Raw genomic sequence first — 17,861 nt, 5'->3', positions numbered from 1 at the left:
GACCAGATTCAAAACCATGTGTAAGGCCAGTATCCACCAGACACAAAACCAAGCATATGCCCAGTATCCACCAGACACAAAACCATGTGTAAGGCCAGTATCCACCAGACACAAAACCATGGGTAAGGCCAGTATCCACCAGACTCAAAACCATGGGTAAGGCCAGTATCCACCAGACTCAAAACCATGTGTAAGGCCAGTATCCACCACGCACAAAACCATGTGTACGGCCAGTATCCACCAGACACAAAACCATGGGTAAGGCCAGTATCCACCAGACTCAAAACCATGTGTAAGGCCAGTATCCACCACGCACAAAACCATGTGTACGGCCAGTATCCACCAGACACAAAACCAAGTGTACGGCCAGTATCTATCAGACACAAAACCAAGTGTACGGCCAGTATCCACCAGACACAAAACCATGTGTTAGGCCAGTATCCACCAGACTCAAAACCATGTGTACGGCCAGAATCCACCAGACACAAAACCATGTGTAAGGCCAGTATCAACCAGACACAAAACCAAGTGTACGGCCAGTATCTATCAGACACAAAACCATGTGTTAGGCCAGTATCCACCAGACTCAAAACCATGTGTACGGCCAGAATCCACCAGACACAAAACCATGTGTAAGGCCAGTATCTATCAGACACAAAACCATGTGTAAGGCCAGTATCCACCAGACACAAAACCAAGTGTAAGGCCAGTATCTATCAGACACAAAACCAAGTGTACGGCCAGTATCTATCAGACACAAAACCATGTGTTAGGCCAGTATCCACCAGACACAAAACCATGTGTTAGGCCAGTATCCACCAGACTCAAAACCATGTGTACGGCCAGAATCCACCAGACACAAAACCATGTGTAAGGCCAGTATCCACCAGACTCAAAACCATGTGTACGGCCAGTATCCACCAGACACAAAAACATGTGTTAGGCCAGTATCCACCAGACACAAAACCATGTGTAAGGCCAGTATCCACCAGACTCAAAACCATGTGTACGGCCAGTATCCACCAGACACAAAACCATGTGTTAGGCCAGTATCCACCAGACACAAAACCATGTGTAAGGCCAGTATCCACCAGACTCAAAACCATGTGTACGGCCAGTATCCACCAGACACAAAACCATGTGTTAGGCCAGTATCCACCAGACACAAAACCATGTGTAAGGCCAGTATCCACCAGACACAGAACCATGTGTACGGCCAGTATCCACCAGACACAAAACCATGGGTAAGGCCAGTATCCACCAGGCTCAAAACCAAGTGTACGGCCAGTATCCACCAGACACAAACCTTGTATACAGCAGTATCCACCACACACAAAACCATGTGTACGGCCAGTATCCACCAGACACGAACCTTGTATATGGCCACTATCCACCACACACAAAACCATGTGTACGGCGAGTATCCACCAGACCCGAACATTGTATACGGCCAGTATCCACCAGACACAAAACCAAGAGTAAGGCCTGTATCTATGAGACACAAAACCATGGGTAAGGCCAGTATCCACCAGACACGAACCGTGTATACGGCCAGTATCCTCCACACACAAAACCATGTGTACGGCCAGTATCCACCAGACACGAACCTTGTTTACAGCCAGTATCCATCAGACACAAAACCATGTGTAAGGCCAGTATCGACCAGACTCAAAACCATGTGTAAGGCCAGTAACCACCAGAAACAAAACCGAGTGTACGGCCAGTATCCACCAGACACAAAACCATGGTTAAGGCCAGTATCTATCAGACACAAAACCATGGGTAAGGCCAGTATACACAAGACTCAACACCATGTATCAAGCCAGTATCGACCAGACACAAAACCATGTGTACGGCCAGTATCCACCAGACACAAAACCAAGCGTAAGGCCAGTATCCACCAGACACAAAACCATGTGTATGGCCAGTATCCACCAGACACAAAACCATGTGTAAGGCCAGTATCCACCAGACACAAAACCATGTGTACGGCCAGTATCCACCACACTCAAAACCATGTGTAAGGCCAGTATCCACCAGACACAAAACCATGTGTAAGGCCAGTATCCATCAGACACAAAACCATGGGTAAGGCCAGTATCCACCAGACTCAAAACCATGTGTAAGGCCAGTATCCACCAGACACAAAACCATGGGTAAGGCCAGTATTCACCAGACACAAAACCATGGGTAAGGCCAGTATCCACCAGACTCAAAACCATGGGTAAGGCCAGTATCCATCAGACACAAAACCATGGGTAAGGCCAGTATCCACCAGAGACAAAACCATGGGTGAGGCCAGTATCCACCAGACACAAAACCAAGTGTAAAGCCTGTATCTATCAGACAAAAAATCATGGATAAGGCCAGTATCCACAAGAGTCAAAACCATGGGTAAGGCCAGTATCCTCCAGACACGAACCTTGTGTACGGCCAGTATCCATCAGAGACAAAACCATCTGTACGGCCAGTATCCACCAGACACAAAACCACATGTACGGCCAGTATCCACCACACACAAAACCATGTGTACGGCCAGTATCCTCCAGACACGAACCTTGTGTATGGCCAGTATCCATCAGAGACAAAACCATGTGTACGGCCAGTGTCCACCAGACACAAAACCATGTGTACGGCCAGTGTCCACCACACTGAAAACCATGGGTAAGGCCAGTATCCACCAGACACAAAACCATGTGTACGGCCAGTATCCACCAGACACAAAACCATGAGTAAGGCCAGTATCCACAAGATTGCAACAAAGGAGTAGATTTCTTCCTATGACTACCAAATATTCCCCAAATTAATCCACTGAATTTAGTCAATTTGTTTTGGTTCATGAAAGGAGGTGGAATTTCTTCAGGCAGCAGGCGATGAATCTGTGGAAGTCACTGCCACAGGAATCTGTGGTGGTCATTCCTCAAGTGCGTTTAAGACAGAGATAGATCGGTTCTTCATTAGTAAGGGGAAGGCATGTTAAGGGGAGAAAGCAAGAGAATACAGTTGAGAAACATATCAGCCATGATTGAACAGTGAAGAAAACTTAATAGGCTGAATGGCTTTGTTCTGCTGCTATATCTCAAAGCCTTGTCGTGGTTGTGGGAATGTTTGCCGAGCCGGGAGGTTGATTTGCAGGCGTTTTGTCCCCTGTCTAGGTGACATCTTCAGTGCTCTGGAGCCTCCTGTGAAACGTCGTCTGGCATTGTGTCTTCAGGAATTGGTTTGGTTCCGTTCCTGCTGCTTCCAGTCGACGATTCCGGTTGCTAAACGGAGGACAGCCAGAGAATCCTGAGAAACACGGCACTCACTTACAGACTCAATCAACTCACACATAGACTTACACCCAACATACCGGCCACTACAATGGACAACTGGAGCCGGCAAACGGAAGCAGCAGGAATGAAGCCAAATCAATTCCAAAAGGCACAGTACAACAGTACAGCAATGTCTCACAGGAGGCTCCAAAGCACTGAAGATGTCACCACAGAAACCCTACAGTGTGGAAGGAGGCCATTTGGCCCATCAACTCCACACGACCCTCTAAAGAGCATTCCACCCAGACCCACTCCATCCCTATAACGCTTCATTTCCTATGGCTAATCTACCTAGCCTGCACAGTCTTAGATACGATGGGCAATTTAGCATGACAATTTAGCAATCCACCTAATCTGCACATCTTTAGACTGTGGGAGAAAATCACCTTCCCAGATCAGCAAACATACCCACAATTATGGCAACTGGCACCCAAGCTACAAACCTTTACACAAACCTCAAAGTCTAATTTGTTTATTAAAGTGAATAGGTGGGAACCAGTAAATGTGTTATAATTGGACTTCCAGAAGGCATTTGACAAGTTATCTTACAGAAGATCTAAGAACCTATGCTGTTGAAGGTAATATATTGGCCTGATGGAGAACTGGCGAATGGGCAGGAAACAACTAGTGGGGATAAGGAGTTCTTTTTCAAGTTTGCGATCTGTAACCAATGGGATTTCACAGCAATTAGTGCTGGGACTGCAACTGTTTACAATATATTTCTTATAGTCTTAAGGTCTCTTGTTCATGAGATTAGGGATTCATTAAAATCAATGGGAGAGAAGTCCTTAAACCAAAAAGATGGATTCTCAAAGACTCACAGGAACTTGTAGGGAAGCACAGGAGCAATTGCAAGCTTCACAAGTGAAAATGAAAGAATTAGTGGATGAACATCCAGCAACAAGAACATCTATGCATACTAAGTCCATCAGCACTCCTTTTCTTAGTAACGTTCTCAGAAAACACCAAGTTCATCAAACATAATTTCCCAACAACAAATGCATGCTCAGTCAGATAGTTGTCCAAGTGTCTATCTATCGGAGGTGAAGTCTTGGTTTTGGTATCTTCACAAGGACAGCCTTTGAAAAGTGAGGAGGGTTTGTAAAGCGACTTGCCTGATAAACGCTCCTGAAGCTAGGAAGAAGAATTGGACATTTTACACAAACATGTTAAAGACGTATCATCGTAGGGGAATAAGACATGAAGGAACAAGGGTGTCAACTGGTAAGGGTCACTGGGGATGACAGAAACAATAAGAGTAAAGCTGAAGGAGCGATAGACTGTTCTCAAAGTGAACCTGCTTTAATTTTACTACCTAACATAGAAATACTGGGACAGTCAGGCACCATTCTCATATTTACAGACAGGAAAATAGAACATCATAACAGCTGTAGGATAGGCAGTCTGTCAAACCCTCCTACAACGGAAGTAAAACTTCACTATTTCTGGATTCAAACTGTCTTTCAATAAAGGGTAACATTCCATGAGCTCTCCTAACAGCTTGCCATACCTGCATGTTAGCCTTCAATAACTTAGCGATAAGGACACCTTTTTGTACATCAGCACTCTCACCATTTAAGAAAGACTCTGTACATCTGTTTCTCCTACCAAAGTGGATAACCTCACATCTTTCCACATTATGATCTAACTGCCAAGGTCTTGCCCAATTCGCTAAGCCGGTCCAAGTTCTCCTGAAGACACATTACATCTTCCCCAGAACATACATTCACACATAGATTTATATCATCTGTAAATTTAGAAATATTACATTTAGTCCCCACATCCGAATCAATGTTGTATGCTGTAAATAGTTGAGGACCGTTCAGTGCTGATCTTTGTGATTAACAACTAGTCACATCCTGACCAACACAAGAATTTATTCCTATTCTCTGCTTCATGTCTGCCAGCCAATCGTTAATCTATGCCAGTATATTACCTCCCATACCATGTGCCTTCGTCTTTCTAAGCAGCTTCCTGTGAGAGACTTTATCAAAAGCCTTCTGAAAATCCAAGCATACTAAGTCCATCAGCACTCCTTTTCTTAGTAACGTTCTCAGAAAACAACAAGTTCATCAAACATAATTTCCCAACAACAAATACATGCCCAATCATATAGTTGTCCAAGTGTCTATTTATCATGTCCTGAACAACAGATTTGAGTAAAGTCACCACAGCCCCAGAGGGCTGCTCTCTCATTAGAGAGAGGTGATTAATGGTGGTTTAACCTGAAGGTCACCACACCTCAGGCAAGGGGCAAAGGTCAAAAAGGAAGGATCTGTGCAGGAATGGGACCCACCTGGTTGGCATCACAAACCAGCAATCCTGCCAACTGAGATAACCAACAGCCCTACTTCAGGTGAAAGGCTTGCTGATGTGCTGTTTTCTCTCTCACCCACTTCTTAAAGAGTCAGGTGACATTTACTTCCTTCTAATCTTCAGGAATCATTCTGGAATCTATCGAAGTTTCGAAGGTAATTACCAATGTATCAATTGTCTCTAAAGCCACTTCCTTTCAACACTCCGGGATGTAGGTCTTGTAAAACTATTGAGGTGGTATAAGGTAAAGGGTAGAGATATACATTAGCTAGAAATGATGTAAATGGAGGAGAATCAGGAATGATACAACAGAGACTGTGTTAAAGTTGTGTTTTTGAGCAAAGAGTGATGTGTTTGTTTTTAGGCAACTTCTGGCTCTCTAGATTGGAGATCAGGGAGATTTTGAATGCTCCTGGAAATTATGTCTCCAGGGAGTGTGCTTTGACAGCGAACTTTATCAGACTGTATGGATTAGTTGGAGTAGCAGTTAGAGGCATTAAGGGGTATGATAGAAGGCAGTTTCAGGGAACTTGGAGACACTGCAAATACAGTCAGGTAGATGGTTGACCACTAGGAACAATAGGAAAAGCAGCCAGGTAGTGCAGGTGTCTCCTGTGGTTAAAATAAAGTGCAAACGACAAACTGATGCTGTGGGGCGTTCAACACGAGGAAAACACATCGCTGGGTGGGCCCGAACCACCAACCTTTCAGTTAACAACAAACACGCTAACCGATTGCACCACAGAGACTGATTCCCCGGATGCTGCCTGAACTGTTGTGCTTTACCAGCACCACTCTAATCTAGAATCTGGTTTCCAGCATCTGCAGTCCTTGTTTTTACCCAGGTGTCTCCTGTGGCTATCCCCACCTCAAACAGTTATGCCGTTTGGGATACTGTAGGAAGTGGGGGGATGGGGGTGGGTTTCTCAGGGGAGTTTAGCACTGGCAGCCAGCTTTCTGGTTCTGAGATTGCAATGAGGGGCATGTCAGCGTCCAAGCGATTGATCGTGATAGGGGACTCTGTATTCAAGATCACAGACAAATGTGATCAGGATGACATCAGGATGCTGTTGCCTTCCTGGTGCCAGGGTTAAGGATGTCTCGGAGAGGGTGCAGAATATTCTGAAAGGGGAGAGTGACCAGCAGGAGGTCGGTGCCCACATTGGTACCAAAGACACAGGTAGGGAAAGGGATGAGGTTCTGCAGAGAGAATATGGAAAACCAGGCAGGAAGTTAAAAAAGTAGGTCCTTGAGGGTCATGGTATCTGGACTACCACCAGTCTCATGAGCTAGAGAGAGTAGAAATAGGAGGCTGTAACAGATGAATGTGTAGCTGAGGAGCTTGTGCAAGAGGCAAGGATTCACATTTTTCGATCATTGGGATCTTTTCAGGGATAGAAATTATCTGTATAAGAGGGACGGGTTCAACCTGAATTGGATAGGGAACTAGCATTCTTGTGTAGAACTTTGTTCGTGCTACTCAGAAGGAGTTAAACTAGTAAGGTGAACCAGAAAAGCAACAGTTAGAAAAGAGAAATGGCTGAGGCTGGTACAGAAGATAAGGGGAACAAATAAAATAGTCAAGAAAGTCAACAGCTTGGCAGAGAATGAGGAAAAATGGATAAATTAAGTTGCATTTACTCCAGTGTAAGAGGTCTGACAGGCAAGGCAGCTGAACTCAGGGCATGGTTGGGAACATGGGACTGAGATATCATAGAGAAACATGGCTCAGGGATGGATATGGCAGCTTAATGTTCCATGGTATAGAAGCTTTAGGAAGGGAGGCAAAAGAGAGGAGGTGGGGTGTGGCATTTTTGTTTAGGAATAATATTACGGCTTTACTTAGGGTGGACATGCCTGCGAGATCATCCAGGGATGTTTTATGGGTGGAATGGAGAAATAAGGAAGGGATGATCCCTTTGTTGGATTGTATTATAGCGCCAGCCCGCCTCCCCTCCCCCCACCCCCCCCCCCCCAACCCCCCCCGCCCCCCCGCCCCAATAGTCTGCGGGAATTTGAGATGCAGATATCTGTAAAAGTAATAGGGTTGTAATGGTAGGAGATTTTAATTTTCCCAACATAGTGTTAAGGGGTTTAAGGAGGAAGAATTTGTTAAGTGTACAGAAAATGTTCTTATTCAATATGTGGATGTACCTACTAGAGAAGGAGCAATACTTGACCTTTTGTTGGGAAATAAGCAGAGCAGGTGACTGAGATGCTATTGAGGGATCGTTTTGGGGTGAGTGATGATAATTTTATTACCATAGAATCCCTACAGTGTGGAAGTAGGCCATTTGGCCCATCAAGTCCACACCGACCCTCTGAAGAGCATCCCACCCAGACCAACTCCATCCCTGTAATCCTGCATTTCCCATTGCTAATCTACCTAGCCTGCACAGCCTTGGATACTATGGGCAATTTAGCAGGGCCAACTGATCCACCTAACCTGCACATCTTTGGACTGTGGGAGAAAACCCACACAGATGCAGTGAGAACGTGCAAACTCCACAGAGACAGTTGCCTGAGGCTGGAATCAAACCCGGGTCCCTGTGAGGCAGCAGTGCTAATCGATGAGCCACAGTACCACCCATCTTAGTTTTAAAATACTTATGGAAAAAGATAGAACTGATCAAAAAGTTGAAGTTGTAAATTGGAGTGAAGCTACCTTTGTTGGTATTAGACAGGAACATCCAAATGTTCATCCACACACGCCCCCACCACACACACCCTTCCCCCCCAACACACACCCTCCTCCCATCCACACACTCTGCTCCTCCCCTACACACACACCCACCCCACACACACCCCCTGCCCCTCACACACACACCCCTCCCCCTCACACACACCCCATCTCCCACATACAGCCCCACATCCACTACACACACTCTCCCCCCACACATACACCCTCTTCCCCCCACACATACACCCTCGTCCCCCCCCCACACAAACCCTCCCCTTACACACACTCCCCACCACACACTTCCCCCCACACACACACACTGCCTTCCCCGCACCACCCAACACACCCTCTTCCCCCACCACACACAGTTTCCCATCCCCAATCCTGCACAACCCTTCCTCCACACACATACAAACCCCTCCCCGTCCTGCAAGTGTTTGATGGGGACATTGTAGAGGCAGCTTTTCTCAGTATCTCACCCAGTTCTATCCTGTTCCTTGGAGCGTTTGATGGAGGACAGTGTACAAAGAGCTTTAATTTCCCCTTTAGAAGAGTAGAGGCAGCTTCACTCTGCATCTGACCCAGTGCTGTCCCTGTCTTGGGAATGTGTTTGATAGGGACAGCATCAAGGGAGCGTTGCTCTCAAGTTAAAAGGGTAGAGGGAGCTTTGCATCTTTATCTAATCCCATGCTGCACCTGTGCATATTGTTTTATGGAGTAGTGTAGATAGAGGTTTACTCTGTCTCTAACAATGTGCTGTATCTATGATGCTAATTAGAAATGGTATAACGGCTGCAGAAAGGCAGTTCGAGGGGGATCTGCATTTGGAGGTAGTATGGGCTGAAGTCAGAAATAGGAAAGGTGCAGTCACCTTGTTGGGTGTTTACTATAGGCCCCCCAATAGCAGCAGAGATGTGGAGAAACAGATTGGGAAACAGATTTTGGAAAGGTGCAGAAGCCACAGGGTAGTAGTCATGGGCGACTTCAACTTCCCAAATATTGATTGGAAGCTCTTTAGATCAAGTAGATTGGATGGGGCGGTGTTTGTGCAGTGTGTCCAGGAAGCTTTTCTAACTCAGTATGTAGAGTGTCCAACCAGAGGGGAGGCCATATTGGATTTGGTACTTGGTAACGAACCGGGACAGGTGATGGGCTTGTTAATGTGTGAACATTTTGGTGACCACAATTCTGTGACTTTCACCTTGGTTATGGAGAGAGATAGGTGTGTGCAACAGGGTAGGTTTTACAATTGGGGGAAGGGTAAATACGATGCTGTAAGACAGGATCTGAGGAGCATAAGTTGGGAGCATAGGCTGTCAGGGCAGGATGTCGTGGAAACGTGGAACTTTTTCAAGGAACAGATACAACTTGTCCTTGATATGTATGTACCTATCAGGCAGGAAAGAAATGGTCGTGTGAGGGAGCCTTGGTTGACGAGGGAGGTTGAATGTCTAGTAAAGAGGAAGAAGGAGGCTTACATAAGGTTGAGGAAACAAGGTTCAGACAGAGCATTGGAGGGATACAGGATAGCCAGGAGGGAGCTGAAGAAAGGGATTAGGAGAGCTAAGAGAGGGCATGAAAAATCTTTGGCGGATAGGATCAAGGATAACCCCAAGGCATTTTATGCGTATGTGAGAAACATGAGAATGACAAGAACGAGGGTAGGTCCGATCAAGGACAGTAGTGGGAGACTGTGTATTGAGTCGGAAGAGATAGGAGAGGTCTTGAATGAGTACTTTTCTTCAGTATTTACAAATGAGAGGGACCGTATTGTTGAAGAGGAGAGTGTGAAACGGACTGGTAAGCTAGAAGAGATACTTGTTAGGAAGGAAGATGTATTTGACATTTTGAACAACTTGAGGATAGACAAGTCCCCCAGGCCTGACAGGATATATCCTAGGATTATGTGGAAAGCAAGAGAGGAAATTGCAGAACCGTTGGCAATGATCTTTTCGTCTTCACTTTCAACGGGAGTGGTACCAGAGGACTGGAGAGCGGCGAATGTTGTGCCCCTGTTCAAAAAAGGGAATAGGGATAACCCCGGGAAGTACAGGCCAGTTAGTCTTACTTCGGTGGTAGGCAAAGTAATGGAAAGGGTACTGAGGGATAGGATTTATGAGTATCTGGAAAGACACTGCTTGATTAGGGACAGCCAACACGGATTTGTGAAGGGTAGGTCTTGCCTTACAAGTCTTATTGAATTCTTTGAGGAGGTGACCAAGCATGTGGATGAGGGTAGAGCAGTGGATGTAGTGTACATGGATTTTAGTAAGGCTTTTGATAAGATTCCCCATGGTAGGCTTATGCGGAAAGTCAGGAGGCATGGGATAGAGGGAAATTTGGCCAGTTGGATAGAAAACTGGCTAACCGGTCGAAGTCAGAGAGTGATGGTAGATGGTAAATATTCAGCCTGGAGCCCAGTTACAAGTGGAGTTCCGCAGGGTTCAGTTCTGGGTCCTCTGCTGTTTGTAATTTTTATTAATGACTTGGAAGAGGGAGTCGAAGGGTGGGTCAGTAAATTTGCAGACAATACGAAGACTGGTGGAGCTGTGGACAGTGAGGAGGGCTGTTGTCGGCTGCAAAGGGACTTAGATATGATGCAGAGCTGGGCTGAGGAGTGGCAGATGGAGTTCAACCCTGTCAAGTGTGAGGTTGTCCATTTTGGAAGGACAAATAAGAATGCGGAATACAGGGTTAACAGTAGGGTTCTTAGTAAAGTGGAGGAGCAGAGGGATCTTGGGGTCTATGTTCATAGATCTTTGAAAGTTGCCACTCAGGTGGATAGAGCTTGTAAGAAGGCCTATGGTGTATTAGCGTTCATTAGCAGAGGGATTGAATTCAAGAGTCGTGAAGTGATGTTGCAGCTGTACAGGACTTTGGTTAGGCCACATTTGGAGTACTGTGTGCAGTTCTGGTCGCCTCACTTTGGGAAAGATGTGGAAGCTTTGGAGAGGGTGCAGAGCAGATTTACCAGGATGTTGCCTGGAATGGAGAATAGGTCGTACGAGGATAGGTTGAGAGTGCTAGGCCTTTTCTCATTGGAACGGCGAAGGATGAGGGGTGACTTGATCGAGGTTTGTAAGATGATCAGGGGAATAGATAGAGTAGACAGTCAGAAACTTTTTTCCCGGGTACAAAAGAGTGTTACAAGGGGACATAAATTTAAGGTGAAGGGTGGAAGGTATAGGGGAGATGTCAGCGGTAGGTTCTTTACCCAGAGAGTGGGGGGAGCATGGAATGCGCTGCCTGTGGGAGTGGTAGAGTCAGAATCATTGGTGACCTTTAAGCGGCAATTGGACAGGTACATGGATGGGTGCTTAAGCTAGGACAAATGTTCGGCACAACATCGTGGGCCGAAGGGCCTGTTCTGTGCTGTATTGTTCTATATTCTATGTCCTATGTTCTATCTGCTGTGGATATGTTGATAGAAGAGGATCTTACATATATTCAACCTTCTGTACTGCGACTGTACCAGCTCTCAAAAGTGCCACTCAGCCAGTTCCAGTCTTCAGCCCTATCCCCGTAGCCTGATAAATTCATCACCTTCTAGTAAATATCAAGCTCTCTTTTGAAATCTCCCAAGGAATCCACCTCCACTTTTCCAGGCAGCACATTCCAAATCCTAACAACTCTTTGAGTAAAGATAATTCTTCTTATCCAACTGCTAGCTGTCTTGTTGACAATCTTGAAATCGTGGCCCCCGAGTTACTGACATACCAATCAGTGGAACCAGAATATCCTGTTTAGCCTATCACAAAACATTGGGGTGGCACGGTAGCACAGTGGTTAGCACTGCTGCCTCATAGTACTAGAGACCTGGGTTCATTTCCCTCCTCGGGCAACTGTCTGTGTGGAGTTTGCACATTCTCCCCGTGTCTGCGTGGGTTTTCTCCCACAGTCGAAAAATGTGCAGGTAGGTGAATTGGCCATGCTAAATTGTCTGTAGTGTTAGGTGAAGGGGTAAATGTAGGGGGGGGTGGGTTGCTCTTTGGCGGGTTGGTGTGGACTTGTTGGGTCGAAGGGCCTGTGTCCACACTGTAAGTAATCTAATCTAAAAAGTGTACATAATTTTGAACCCCTCAATAAGGTCACATCTTAATCTTCTCTACTCCAAGGAGAATAAGCCCAATTTCTCTTGCGTGTAAAACCTCACATTTCTGGTATCATTCTAGTAAATCTCCCTTTGCACTCCTCCAGGTCTTTAATATCCTTCCTTAGATGAGGTGCCCAGAACTGAACATCATACTGCAAATGAGGGCTGACCAATGATTTGCAGAAGTGTAGCGTCACCTCCTTAGTTTTGCACTCTATGCCTCTATTTATCAACCCAAGGATCCTTCAAGTCTTCTTAATTCTTTCAACTCGCCACCCTTCAGAGAATCATGGACATGAACTCCAAGGTCCATCTCTTCCTGTACTCCCCTCAAAGTCGTACCATTGACCCTATATTATCTCTCCATATTTTTTCAACCAACATGTCTCTGCCTTGAAATTCATCTGCCAGGTATATGTCAGTAAAAGGACATGGAGGTCCTGGGTCTCCTTCACCGCCGCTCCCTCACCACCAGATGCCTGGAGGAAGAACGCCTCATCTTCCGCCTCGGAACACTTCAACCCCAGGGCATCAATGTAGACTTCAGCAGTTTCCTCATTTCCCCTTCCCCCACCTCACCCTAGTTCTAAACTTCCAGCTCAGTAACTGTCCCCTTGACTTGTCCAGACTTGTCCGACCTGCCTATCTTCTTTTCCACCTATCCACACCACCCTCTCCTCCCTGACCTATCACCTTCATCCCCTCCCCCACTCACCCATTGTACTCTATGCTACTCTCTCCCCACCCCCACCCTCCTCTAGCTTATCTCTCCATGCTTCAGGCTCACTGCCTTTATTCCTGATGAAGGGCTTTTGCCCAAAATGTCAATTTCGCTGCTCGTTGGTGCTGCTTGAACTGCTGTGCTCTTCCAGCACCACTAATCCAGAATCTGGTTTCCAGCATCTGCAGTCATTGTTTTTACCTGGTATATGTCAGTGTCACTCTGAAGTCACTCATTGTCACAAAGAAACGCTGTGGTTGTTGGAAATATCCTATCACCGAGTAGCACCGTGTGGTTATTGAGAATATTCTTGCACAGAGCAACACGAACACAGTGTGGTTACTGAGAATATTCTAATGTAGAATAAACACTGGTTATTGGGAATATTCTTCAGGATCTTTGAAACTGTCATTGCTTGGCACTTTAGTGGCACAAACATTATTTGCCACTTATCAGCCCAAGCATTTTGATCTTGCGATGGAGGGAAGGTAATTGATGAAGCAGCTGAAGGTGCATAGGATACTACCCTGAGAGACTCCTGCATCAAAGTGTTGGAGCTGAGACAATTGACTTGAAATACGACCTGGTTTTCCATCATGCTAAGTATGATTCCTAACAGTGGAAAATTTTCTCCCTGATTTTGCTTTACTTTGACCTTGCTGTTTAATGCTGCTTTGATACAAAAACCAGTAAATCACAACTTATTTCCAGAATTCAATTTCTTATTTGAAACTTCATGTTTGAACGAAGGCAATTATAGAATCTGAAGCCAAGCAGTACTGGTAGGACTCAACCTGAGCATAAATGAGAAGGCTGCTGTGTAAAGGCTGGGTGATAATGCTGTCAGTGATGCCCTCCACTTCTTTCCTAATGATCGAGAGTAGACTGATAAGGCAACAATTGGCTGGGTTGGGCTTTCCTGTTTTTGTGCACAGGACATACCTAGGCAATTTTCCACATTACAATACAATACAGCACAGGAACAGGCTCTTCAGCCAACCAAGCCTTTACCAATTCCTCCTCCTTATTTAGATCCATTACTTATTGTCCATATTCGGTTTCTATCCCTCCAGTCACCACCTGTTCATGTATCTATTGAGCCTGAAATGTTGCTAACCTGTCTGCTTCCACCGCCAACACTGGCAGTGCATTCCAGGCAACCACCACTCTCTGTGTGAAAACGTTTCCCCACACTTCTCCCTTAAACCTTCCCCCTCTCACCTTGAACCTGTGCCCTCTTGTAGCTGACATTTCCACCCTGGGAAAAAGCCTCTGACCATCCATCCAATCTATTGTCTCTCATAATTTTATGGAGTCGTAGAGTCATAGAGATGTACAGCACCGAAACAGACCCTTCCGTCCAACTCGTCCATGCCAACCAGATATTTAGTTCCACTTGTCAGTACCCAGCTCATATCCCTCCAAACCCTTCCTATTCATGTACCCATCCAAATGCCTTTTAAATGTTGTAATTGCACCAGCCTCCTCCACTTTTTGTGGACAGGTCACCCCTCAGCCTCTGTGTTTCCAGTGAAAACAATGGGCGGCACGGTGGCACGGTGGTTAGCACTGCTGCCTCACAGCGCCAGAGACCTGGGTTCAATTCCCGCCTCAGGCGACTAACTGTGTGGAGTTTGCACGTCCTCCCTGTGTCTGCGTGGGTTTCCTCCGGGTGCTCCGGTTTCCTCCCACAGTCCAAAGATGTTCGGGTCAGGTGAATTGGTCATGCTAAGTTGTCCGTAGTGTTAGGTAAGGGGTAAATGTAGGGGTATGGGTGGGTTGCGCTTCGGCGGGGCGGTGTGGACTTGTTGGGCTGAAGGGCCTGTTTCCACACTGTAAGTAATCTAATCTGAGTTTATCAAATCTCTTCTCATAACTAAAACCCTTCAGACCAGATTGGATAGATGGCTTTTTTTTCCTATTTAATCTCTTTTTCTAATCAATCTGTCCAGTGATGTTATTACACACCTCTGGAGCAGATAGCATCCTGATTCAGGGGGAGGGACACTACCACTGTACCACAGAAGGGCTGCTGTTGTAGCTCTATTGCAATAGTAGAGATGCAGCAGGTTCTCAAGCACAGGTTCTTCAACTCTATTGATGGAATAAATGGATCATCCGTGTGGCACCTCTGGCTGAAACTATAACCCAGGGAATTCAAATCCCAAACCGTATCGGTCTGTGAATTCGAATTTAGTTGAAATAATTTTAAACTCATTTTCTAGTGATGTCTATCACAGTTAGATTAGATTAGATTACTTACAGTGTGGAAACAGGCCCTTCGGCCCAATGAGTCCACACCGACCCGCCGAAGCGTAACCCACCCAGACCCATTCTCCTACATTTACCCCTTCACCTAACACTACGGGCAATTTAGCATGGCCAATTCACCTGACCTACACATTTGTTTTGGACTGTGGGAGGAAACCGGAGCACCCGGAGGAAACCCACGCAGACACGGGGAGAATGGGCAAACTCCACACAGAGAGTCGCCTGAGGCGGGAATTGAACCCGGGTCTCTTGCGCTGCGAGGCAGCAGTGCGAACCACTGTGCCATCATGCTGCCCCTCCCCTCTCCTTTTTGTGTCCCAAATTTTAATTTGGGAATAACATCCCCCTCTACCCTCTAGCTCTTGAGCAGTAGACCTTGAACTTGCCCTGTCACTACTGGATAGAGCAGGCACCTGCTTAGTCACCCAGGCTGTCTGCCCACCTAATACAGGCTCCCAGCAAAGCCCTCCCATTTAACCCTTGGTCTCCCTGAGACCAGCCACCGAGCTGCTCCATCAAGAGGCTGTCTGAGTATTCTAGGGGCACAAGGAAAACGCAGAGTGCTCTGTTCTACACCTCCACTGCTGATGGTGACTGCACTCATCATGTGGAGAAACTGGAGTTCACATCCCAGTTCTTCTGTTCAATTAATTTCAGATTATAAGTACCGGAAATATAAAGTTGTCCTGCTGGTCATGAAACTTTGGAATCAAAATGTCAAAAAGAACAGCATTCTTTGTGCCAGGCCTGATTAGAGAACACTAAAAGCGTCTGAATGGGTATATGAATATGAAGGGTTTGGAGAGATATGGGCTGGGTGCTGGCAGATGGGAATAGATTGGGTTGGGATATCTGGTTGGCGTGGACGTGTTGGACTGAAGGGTCTGTTTCCGTGCTGTAAATCTCTATGACTCTATAACTATAAGCCATCAAATAGCCTTTGAGATCTGAGAGTAATGTGTAGTCTGTATAAGGTTGTGCTCTTCTCCTGATCTGAGTTTGAGTTTGATTTATTGTTGTCACATTTACCGAGATACGGTGAAAATATTGTTTTGCATGCTATGTAGGCAGATCATACCATGCAGAGTGCATCAGGGTAGCAGAACAGAGTGCAGAATACAGTGTCATTGCAACAGAAAGGTGCAGAGAGAGGGAGAGAGATCAGAATTAACATTTGAGGGGCCTGTTCAAAAGTCTGACAACAGCTGTTATTTAATCTGTTTGTACGTGTTTTCAAACTTTTATATCTTCCGCACGATGGAAGAGGGTGGAGGAGTATAACCAGGGTGGGAGGGTTTTTTTAAAATTACGTTGGTTGTTTTCCCAGGGCAGTATAAATGGAGACAATGGATGGAAGGCTGGCTTCCATGATGAATGGGATGTGCTTGCGACTGTGTAGTTTCTTGGGAAGAGCGGTTGCCGTATCTCATGGCAATGCATCCTGACAGGATATTTTCTGTGGTGCATCCATAAATATTGGTAAGAGATTTGTGGACGGGCCAAATTTCCTTCACCTCCTGAGTAAGTAGAGGTATTGTCATGCTTTCTTAACTAGCATTTCCACATGGTGGACCAGGATAGATTGTTGATGATCATCTCTACCGATAGTTTGATGCTTCCGACCATCTCCATCTCAGCACCACTGATGCAGATGGGGTGTGTCTTCCACTCTGCTTCCGGACGTCAGTGACCAGCTCCTTCCTTTTGCTGAGGCTGTAGGCTAATTGGTGTAACTGAGTTTGGCAGCATTATTCATAAATTCAAAAGATAAGAGACCCCGGTTCAATTCCCGCCTCAGACGACTGATTGTGTGGAGTTTGCAGATTCTCCCCATGTCTGCGTGGGTTTCCTCCGGGTGCTCCGGTTTCCTCCCACAGTCCAAAGATGTGCAGGTCAGGTGAATTGGCCATGCTAAATTGCCCGTGGTGTGAGGTGAAGGGGTAAATGTACGGGAATAGGTCTGGGTGGGTTGCGCTTCGGCGGGTCGGTGTGGACTTGTTGGGCCAAAGGGCCTGTTTCCACACTGTAAGTAATCTAATCTAATCTAATCTAAATATAGGAACAGAATTAGCCCATTAGACCCATCCTGTCAGCTCTGCCATTCGATCACGGCTGATATGCTCCTCACCCCCTATTTTCCTGCCTTCTCGCCACATCCCTTCAACCCATTACCAATTAAAAATCTGTCTCACGCCTCCTTAAAATTATTCAACTGCCCCAGCATCCACCACACTTTGGGGCAGTGAATTCCAAGGATTCACACCCCTTTGGGAGAAATAGTTTCTCCTCAACTCTGTTTGAAATTTGTTCCCCCTTTACCCTAAGACTATGACCTCTCATCCTAGAATGCCCAAAAGAGGAAGTCCTGTTCGGGTCTGAACTCTGCTGGTTTAAAGGTGGTCTGGAGTCCGTGTGGGATGAGTTGGTTACGGAGGCAGGCACTGAGGAAGCGAATGTGGCTGTGGT

Source organism: Chiloscyllium punctatum, chromosome 7, assembly GCF_047496795.1.
Source record: "Chiloscyllium punctatum isolate Juve2018m chromosome 7, sChiPun1.3, whole genome shotgun sequence".
Lineage (NCBI taxonomy): Eukaryota > Metazoa > Chordata > Chondrichthyes > Orectolobiformes > Hemiscylliidae > Chiloscyllium > Chiloscyllium punctatum.
Note: the sequence above shows the minus strand (reverse complement) of the source record.